Raw genomic sequence first — 10192 nt, 5'->3', positions numbered from 1 at the left:
TGACTGAGAATGCTTAGATTTTATTCCCATTATATGTGGCCAAAAAATAGGCTGGCCCTTAGTGCTTTCCTCTTGCTGGACTCAGAGCCCCATTGGTAAAATGGGTTAGCACTGTCTCGAAGCAACCTGCTGGCTCTAAAGCCTGACCCTGTAACTTGCTTTCGGCTCGTCTTCAGAGGACCTTGTAGGTGATGTTGGCATACCTCTTAGCATACCCTCATTCTAGTTTTCACAAAATATGACACGATCCCTCTCAACTGCATTTCCATCCCGATTCATGCTACATCTTACTCCGGCTTTCCAAAGGGTTTTCTACTCATTTTATTATTCTTTCCAATAGGTATTACACAGGAGGAAGGGGTGGGAAAAGGTTTTCAATGCAAATACCTCTTGGAACTTAGCACACTCCACCCCCCACTCCAGGCTCTTTAGTTCATTAAAGGATCTGACAGGAAAACATCTTGCTTTTTTTTGTCCTTTTCTTTTTTTTTTTAATATTTATTTTATTTATGCACCCAAGAACTGGGGTATAGGCCAGAGGTGTGTGTGTGTGGGGGGGGTGTGTGCTAGAGGATTCACCAGAAACAGAGCACAGAGCAGGGAGTGGAACAGGCAGATCCACTGCTGAGGGGAGCAGAGGGTGAGACAGGAAAAGTCTGCTGCGCCATGTGGATTAGCTCCCTGGCCAGGGATCAAACCCATGTTGCAGTGGCTGCTGATACCTTCATTGTGCTGAGACTTAACCCCTTGCGCCAGCAGGGAGGCCCTCCTTTTCTCTTTTTCAATTTTGTTTTTGCCTCAGCTTTTCCAAAACTACTTTTCCTCTACTTGCAAGTAACAAGGTAGCCTGCCGCAGTTTCACAGAAACCAGAGAAGATATAAGACTACCACTGGGTCAGAGACAAGGGACAAGAGCTCTCCCAAGATATGCAGGGACATGAGAAATCTGCAAACAATTGCAACAGCAGTGCTGTTCTCATCATGGCACACACGGCAAATTATCGTATAATCAGGCACCACACAGCCATCCCAAGGGCTCGAGGATATGAACTTGAACACTTGGGTTAGGAACTCAGCTCAGGAACACTTCCCAGATTTTGCTCTCTGAGCCTAAGTTGCCCCTTCTTCAAATTACAGGCTGTGGAAGTATGGGAATTGTCACAATTCCTTCCAGCTCTGGCATGCTGTGACTTCTACTTGACGGTAGCATTTGTGGTTGCTATAAACAGGCAAGGCACAGCAATTCTACAACAATACATTGTACTGTTAGAAATCCAAATTGCTAGCAAGAACTCAGGGGGATATTGGGGCTTTGGGCAGGTCGCCCCCAAATCTGCCAAAGTAGCATGCTGATTATTTTGAATTAAAGTCACTTTAAGGAACAGCTGTTGCAAAAAGAACACTCTGACCCTCCTTAGTGTCCTTACAAGCAGAAAATAAATCTCAATGTGAAATGTTCCTCCATACATCAGGAGATAGAGAGGCATCCTTATCACCAGAGGCAGGAAATTCAGGGCAGAGGAGACTGTTGAAACAAACCCTGCTTAGTTTTTCCTATTAGTAGGGAAACCAGAGTTTCTTGGTTTTGTCACTTGTTCATGAATTATTGTTTCTTTGTCTAAAAGATATAAACTGATTGCTTTGGTCATTGTGCATGTCCCATATCTATGTGCTCTCCCTATGTATGAATTTAAATTTGCTTTTTTTCCCTCCTGTTCATCTGTCTTGTATCAATTTAATGATTAAAACAACCGAAAGAACTTAGGGAAGAAGAGAAGTTTCTCTCCCCTAACAGGGTCAAAATCCCAAAGATTACATCGGAGTACCTCTGTTTTATACAACGCTAATTCAAGTTTTTTGTTTGTTGGTTTGTTTGTTGCAAAAAGTCATGTGAAGTATTCATTTTGTATATTATCAAATGTAGATTTAAAATTCTGCTTTCCTTTTTATCCTATATTCTCAAAGGAGCCATATTTTATAGTAGCCAAGCCAGACCTAATTAAGGAGGAAAATCTCTTGCATGAGCATGAGTACAAGAGCTGCTCCGGGACATGGTATATGCCATCGGGCAGAATGGAACCGCTGTTTCATGGAAAATTGAGAATTGACACTTTTTAAATATCACTACAAATAGACGTGATAAAATTGTTAGCCTCACTTAGGGGACTGCAAATTAAAGAAGATATCATTTTATGCTCATCAAATTGGCACTAATTATTACATATTCACAAGAATGTACAGAAACAGGAAGTCAAGCACTGCTGATGGGATGCAAATGGGTGCAGCCACTTTGGAGAACAATTTGACCCACAGCATGTAAAGTGTAAAGTGTAATGTGGATACTGACCCAGAAATTCCAGTTTTATGTTTTTATCCTGCCTCCCATGTGTACCAGGAGACGCGTACCAACACATTCATTGTAATAGTGAAACCAACATAAAGGAATGTCTCATAGGGCAGTGGAAACAAACTGTAGTTCATGCCTAGGATGTACTAATATATGACAATTAATTATGATCAGGATGAATCACCGTAGCCAATATAGTGGGCGGCTCTTCCTCCTTCCCCCCTCCCTCCCTCCCTTCCTTCGTATTTTTTCCTTTTGCTGGTTTGCCTATTGGCATGAGATGGCAGTCTCAGTTTCTAATTCAATGGGAGCATTGCTGTGTTTCCTGAAAAATATTCCTCTCTTGGATAATAAGCGTCTCAAATAGCAGAAATCAGAGTTGTGGGAATGAGAAGTAAACTGTAAAAATTTTGCAGAGGTTAAGTTAAAATCCCACTTTTGGGCCTCCCCGGTGGCGCAGCGGTTGAGCGCTGGGTTGCGAAGCTGCCCGCAGCCTCAGCGGCACCGGTTCGATACCTGGCTGCTCCCCGGCCACCGGAGGAGGGTCCCACATGGCGCGCAGACCTCTCCTGCCGCCCGCTGCTCCCCTCAGCAGTGTGCTTCGGTCCTTCTGCCTGCTCTGCTCCCCGCTCTGGCTCTGGTGAATTCTCTCACCCTCCCGCGCTTCTGACTGTACCCAGTACTTGTATAAATAAATAAATAAATCTAAAAAAAAATAAAATAAAATCCCACTTTCCACTTTGGTTCTTGATTCTCAAGGGAGGCAGCATCCTCACCTGCACCTGTTACTTCTTTTTTTTTATTTTTTTATTTTATTTTTTTTAAACATCTTTTTTTTTTTTAATAGAGGCATGTTTTATTTTATTTTATTTATTTATTTGTTTGTTTGTTTTGTTTATACATGCACTGGGTACAGTCAGAAGCGCGGGAGGGTGAGAGAATTCACCAGAGCCAGAGCGGGGAGCAGAGCAGGCAGAAGGACCGAAGGACACTGCTGAGGGGAGCAGCGGGCGGCAGGAGAGGTCTGCGCGCCAGGTGGGACCCTCCTCCGGTGGCCGGGGAGCAGCCGGGGATCGAACCGGCGCTGCAGAGGCTGCGGGCAGCTTCACAACCCAGCGCTCAACCGCTGCGCCACCGGGGAGGCCCTGCACCTGTTACTTCTTAACCCCACGCATTCTGGTTACGGGAGAAACAGCACCTTGTGTTGATTTCTAGTCCTGGTTCCGACTGTACAACACATCCTGCAAGACAGTTTCCCAAGCTTACAGAGTGTTTTCTCCTAGCTGGGGTTCTAACTCAGTCTTCAATAGGTGATTTCATTGCTCTAGAAGGTCAACTATTTTTTCCAACTTTATTGAGATATAATTGACAAGCAAAATTGTAAGGTTTTGTAACCGTGTAGTGCGCTGATTTGATAGAAATGTAAGCTTCCCACCATCTAGTGAATTAAGACACCCATCACCTCTCTTTTTCTGTTGAGAACATTCAAGTTCTACCCTATTAGCAGATTTCAATTATACAATGCAGTGTCATCAACTCTAGTCAGTGTGCTTTACACAGATGTCAGGTCACATTCATCTTATAGTTAAAAGTTTTTACTCCTTTATCAACCTCTCCCTATTTCCGCTAAATCCTGGCAACCACTTTTGTACTCTGTTTCTATGAGCTTGACTTTTAAAGTTTATATTCCACATTTGGGGTGTGGTATGGTAAAATGTGTCTGAAGAGGTGGGATCTTCTATTTCTGAATAATATACAGGTAAACAAATGTTACCTTAAAAATTATAAAACTGGGGCCTCCCCGGTGGTGCAGCGGTTGAGTGCTGGGTTGCGAAGCTGCCCGCGGCCCCTGCGGTGCCGGTTCGATCCCCGGCTGCTCCCCGGCCACCGGAGGAGGGTCCCACATGGCGCGCAGACCTCTCCTGCCGCCCGCTGCTCCCCTCAGCAGTGTACTTCGGTCCTTCTGCCTGCTCTGCTCCCCGCGCTGGCTCTGGTGAATTCTCTCACCCTCCCGCGCTTCTGACTGTACCCAGTGCATGTATAAACAAAACGAACAAACAAACAAACAAATAAATAAATAAATAAAACATGCCTCTATTAAAAAAAAATTATAAAATTGTTTTGTGGTTAAGGAAAAACAAAACTAGATTCCATATGTAAGTGATGACACTCAGTATTTGTCTTCGTAGGATATACTTCAGTTAGCACAATGCCCTGAAGGTCCATCCACATTGTTGCACATGGCAGATATTTCCTTCTTTCTCATGACTAATATGCCATTGTGTGTTTATGTCTATGTGTATGTGTACATATATGCATGTGCCTATATGTGTGTTAATGTAATGAAGAAGTATCAATCCATCACTTTTTTCCTTTCATTATATCTAATGTTTCTTTTACTATTTATTTATCTCTCTGGTATAATTATATATAATTATATATATATATATATTAGAATAAAACAGAGTGTTCACACTGCATTCCCTCTCCGGTCATTTATTTTCACTCATTTCACTGAATTATTATTGAAAATAATTGCATCATATAGAAAAGGTATGCTTATTTTTATTTTTTAATAAGTTTTATATATCTATTTTTAAGATTTATTTATTTATACAAGCACTGGGTACAGTCAGAAGCACGGGAGGGTAAGAGAATTCGCCAGAGCGGGGAGCAGAACAGGCAGACTGACAAAGTACACTGCTGAGGGGAGCAGCGGGCGGCAAGAGAGGTCTGCTGCACCATGTGGGACCCTCGCCCGGCAGCTGGGTATGAACCGGCGCTGCAGAGGCTGCGGGGAGCTTCGCAGCCCAGCACTCAACCACTGCACCACCGGGGAGGCCCTAGAAAAGGTATTTTTAAAAAGGATCCATTCCTGGGGCTATGCTTGGCATCCAATAAGAGGAAATGTTACCTTTCTTATTTTTGAGAGGCTACAGATCAGGGAATTAATTCCAGAATAGTTGCTAATAGGAAAACACTGCTTTAGTGGGGATCTGGGGATAAGGGTCTTGCAGCCAAGTCCCTTGGTTCCAGAGTCTCCCCAGCAGGATGGGGGGTGGCTTGCAGGGTGCTTTGTCCCCCACTTGGCTCAGTCTGAATTTCAGACACAATGTGGTTGCCTCTGCATGGTTGTACCTAAATTACAAACCAAACAGTGTCTGCAGGGGAATCTGAGAAATGTCATTTTTAGCCTTCCAGTTTCTGTGGTGTAGGAAGGCCTGCCCAAAGAGGCTGGATGTTGAGTAGGCCATTCTCACTCCCAGCAGCCTCACCCCCGCCAAGATGAGGGCTACTACCACCCAGGCACAGTTTCTTCCACTGTGCCTTTTTAAATTCCCATCCTCATGTGAAGAAATGACTCCAAATCCTCAGCCTTCTCCTTTCAGTTGCTTTCTTTGTCCTTGAATTAGCTCGGTTAGCTTCCTGTTGTTTAACTCTGCCTGAGTTCCTCACTGCCCTGGAAATGCCCTTTTATGGATGTTCCTCCTCCTACCTCTGGGTGAACAGAGGAGGCCAGCCAACTCCCTAGACCCCTCTGCTACCCAGAAAATGGCTTCAATGTGTGTGGTCAATCTTCTTTCTTTTGGGACTTACATTATCTGAATGTACCACCTGTTCCGTGTTCTGAATCTCAAGGACCAACTAAGTTCCAGAAGACTCTATCCTGTACTTTGCTATTTTGGCACCAGAATCTCTTACTTCCTTTCCATAACAAGATTTTGCTATTATTCTTGGACTGAAACTCACTACATAGTTTCTCCACATTCCAATTTTCAAATTTGAAGGTCACTGATGGATTCTTTTTCAAACTCTTTGCAACATTTAAAACCGTTAACTTCCCTCTTCCTCTAAGGGAAGCTATACACTCCTACTGGATAGTACATAGACAGGGCTCTCGTTTGTCTTGTTAATTGATATATTTTTAGTGCCTAAACAGTGAGTGGCACAGAGTCTCTAACCAATAAATATATTTTAATGGCTACTTGCTATGGCAAAGTATGATTCTAATGTCCTTCTAATCCTGGTTCCATTGGTTAAATGTAGACATTCCCCAAGATGTAACCCACTGCCACCTATTTGTGGTTTCCGTCTTTTTTTTTTTTTTTTCCTGAGGGATTTCACTTGTGTTTCTTCAGAGATCACTTCTGCCCCTGTCCTGGGCTGCAAGCTCAAGATCAACCAGGCAAGCTGAACGTTCTTGCTTCTAGGAGAACCAGATGGGAAAAGTCAGAAGCCCCAGGCTCTGGGAACTCCAGTCTAGTGTGGGAAGCAGACATGTGAAATACTATTAAAACACAATGTGATGAATGTTCTTAAAAACAAAGGCAAGAATACAGTGCTGTAGGGACACAGAGGAGAGGGCAATTAATTCAGCCTAAGGCTGTCAGTGACAGCTACTGAGATGTGACATTTAATTTGCACTTTGAAGATTGAACAGAAAATGTCCAGACAAATAAAGTGGGAAAGTCATTTTTCATGGGGGAGGCTGAACAGAGACTCCGAGGAATAAAGAGATATGATAGGCATGGTATGCTTGAGAATCAGAGAGAAAGAGTTGGCCTCAGTTAGAAGAACGTCCAAACCTGACCTTTAAATCTTTTCCCTTTGTCTATAGATGTCCTCATCCTTGTGATCCTTCTACTTCAAGCTTCTGGGTCATCTGCGGTTTTTATCCTTCATATCCAATTAAATGCCTGTTGATTTTGCTTGAAAATACTCCTCAATTCTATTCCTCCTTTTTGCTCCTATTTCAGTCAGAGCTTCGACCTTCTGACTTTGTCCCTTGATCAGAAAGTTTCTTAAATGAACTCCCAACCAATTGGGTCTCACAATTCTAATCCATCCTACTCATTGCGGTCAAATGAGTCTTCAAATTAAATACCTTTGCTGGCTCCCTGAAATCTACAGGATAAATGATATCCACAGATCTACCCCGACATTTGGTGAAACGGTCTCTGTATTTGGTGCTATTAGATTCTCTACCTTCTGATTCTCTTATATGTTTGACTGCTGGTTTTCATTTATGCTGCTAGAACCTTCCCTTGTATAGATTCCCCTTGGGACACCCCTGTATGCTTTCTTCTCTGTCCTCTTGCAGTTTATATGACCTTCACATATGATCCAGATGCACCCCTGTAGTTGAATAACATCTCATTCTGATTATTTACAAAATTACAATTTCACTCTTTCCTGGAACCCCATTTAAACATCTTCACTTGGATAAATCCTAGGCTTTTAAAACTGCTCACATCCAAAACTGATAATACACCACACACCTGCATTTCTCTGTTATTCTTCCCCAGTCAGCAGTACTACCTTTCATCCAATAGTTCAAGTGAGAAATCTGGGCAATATCTTTGATTCCCCCATATTCTTCAATCATTCAATCAACAAACGCTCTCTATTATACTCTCCAAACGACGTGAGATGGTTGCATTTTTTTTTTTTATTGAGGTAACATTGGTTTACCTCAATTGTGACCCAGCATTGTATGGGACCCAGAGTATGGTGGCTGGCTTTCTGTGTCATCTTGGCCAGCCTTTAGAGCTCACACTAGTCTAGGTGTCGCTGTGAAGGTATCTCATGGCTGTGGTTAACATCTATATTCTGTTGACTTTGAGACATTACCCTCAATGATCTGGATTGCCTTACCTAATTAATTGAAAGTCCTTAAAAGCAAAACTGAACTTTCCCTGAAGAAGAAACTCTACTTCAACATGGCTGCCTGAACTATGAATTTTGAACTTGCCAGTACACAGTCACATGAGCCAATTGCTTTAAAAATAAAATCTATCTGCCCATCCACCCATTTAACATCCATCCATGTAATTATCTATCTATCTATCTATCTATCTATCTATCTATCTATCTATCTACCTACCTACCTACCTACCTACTTAGTACCTACCTACCAACCCACCTACCTCTATCCTGCTGGTTTTCTTTCTCTGTGGAACTCTGGCTGATAGACTATTTCCATGCACTGCTCTCTGATTCTACCACCTTCTCCTCATTACTCTAGGACTCCAAAAATAGTCTCAACTCCTCTCTTATTTATAGTCTTGCCCATTCCAATCCATTCACAACACTGTGACCATTGTGGACTTATAGAAATGTAAGCCCAATGAAGTCCCTCTCCTTCTTAATATTCTTTAACAACGGGTGACTGACTGACAGCCCAAATCCTGTCTCCCACTTCATGAGAGTCCTGCTCATCCCCTGCCTTGACACCCCAACCTCAGCTCTTGCCACTTCCCTATCATTCACATATCATGGCCAAACTTTACCCCAGGCTAACTCCTCCTCTTCCCTCAGGTCTCAGCTCAAATATTAATTTTTCAGAAGATCTTTCCTGACTCCCAGACCAAGTTAGATCTCCTTCTATTTTCATATAAGATACAACAATAATATCACCAATACTATGGTGCTTGAATGTGAAAAACAGAATTCACAGTTAATTCGGGGCCAGAGAGAAAGATCTGCTCCATGTTCATCTCCTCCCCACTCACCGATGGGGGCTATGTCGACACACAATGACTGGAAGCAGCCACACATCTTCCTGGTGGCTCTGTTTCCATCGAGTTGGCTTTTGTCTATTAAACAAATATCCTTCCAAACTTTGCATACAATTTTAGCATCTCATCATCAAGGTGAGAGAGTGGAAAATGCCCATTTTTCCCTATCTGCTATTGGCATGGGATACCAAAGTGGCTAGGAAAGTCCCTCATTCTTCTGGGTTTCCGAGAGTGGGTAAAGATAATAAAATGCCAAAGACTTGGTACTTTCAAACAGCCAGGGTGTATTACTCGCTCATGCTACCTACCCAACATTGCTGGTGGGGGCAGTCTGCTCACTGTTGACCCTGAGACCCCGGCTGCCAGAGCTGCCACTCTCTCATGATGCTGCATCTCAACTTGAGCTTGAAAATTGCTGTGTCAGAGGAAGACCGTGTGGAGAATCGTACCACTCTGGCTCTTCAATGTTTCCTCCCAGAAAGGACCCGAGTCCTTTCTGTTTCCACCTTGCCAGCCAAAGGAAGTTACAGGACCACGCTTCTCTCAAAGGAGGTGCGTGCCTGGAAGGAGAGGAGGACCAGGAAATTTGATTAGCCCTAGAACTGTGTAATTCTTTTTTTTTTTTAAAGATTTATTTGTTTATTTATTTATACAAGCACTAGGTATAGTCAGAAGAGCGGGAGGGTGAGAGGATTCACCGGAGACAGAGTGGGGAACAGAACAGGCAGAATGACGAAATACACTGCTGAGGGGAGCAGCGGGCGCAGCAGAAGAGGTCTGTGCGCCATGTGGGACCCTCACCAGTGGCAGGGTTTCGAACCAGTGCTGCAGAGGCTGTGGGCAGCTTCGCAGCCCAGCACTCAACTGCTGCGCCACCAGGGGAGGCCCAAACTATGTAATTCTTAATAGCTGTCATTATCTAGGATGAACCCTGTATTGGACACTGTGCTAAGCACTGTGTCCTCCTAAGGGTCCTGAGGTCCGTGCTAATATCTCCACTTTCGAGGGAAAACTGAGGTTCAAAGACTTGTTTGAGACTATAGGTGATATTTAAGCTGGAGTTGGAACCTTTGTCAATGGACTGGTAGTCATTCTGTCCCCACACATGGGCAGGTGATGCTGGCATTTCTGCCAACGACTACTGCCTGGTCTGTGCTACACTGGAATAGTCACTGCCTTTCCAGAACTGTGCAGTTTGCACCTATGATGCCCTTGGCCTAGGAAAAGTGGGGAAAGCACATTTTCAGTAAGATCTCCTGCTTCCTCTTCATGATCCAATTAAAACCAAAAGCCGGGCCTCCCCTGGTGGCACAGGCGGTTGAGTGCA

Source organism: Talpa europaea, assembly GCF_964194135.1.
Source record: "Talpa europaea genome assembly, chromosome: X".
Taxonomy (NCBI): Eukaryota; Metazoa; Chordata; class Mammalia; order Eulipotyphla; family Talpidae; genus Talpa; species Talpa europaea.
Note: the sequence above shows the minus strand (reverse complement) of the source record.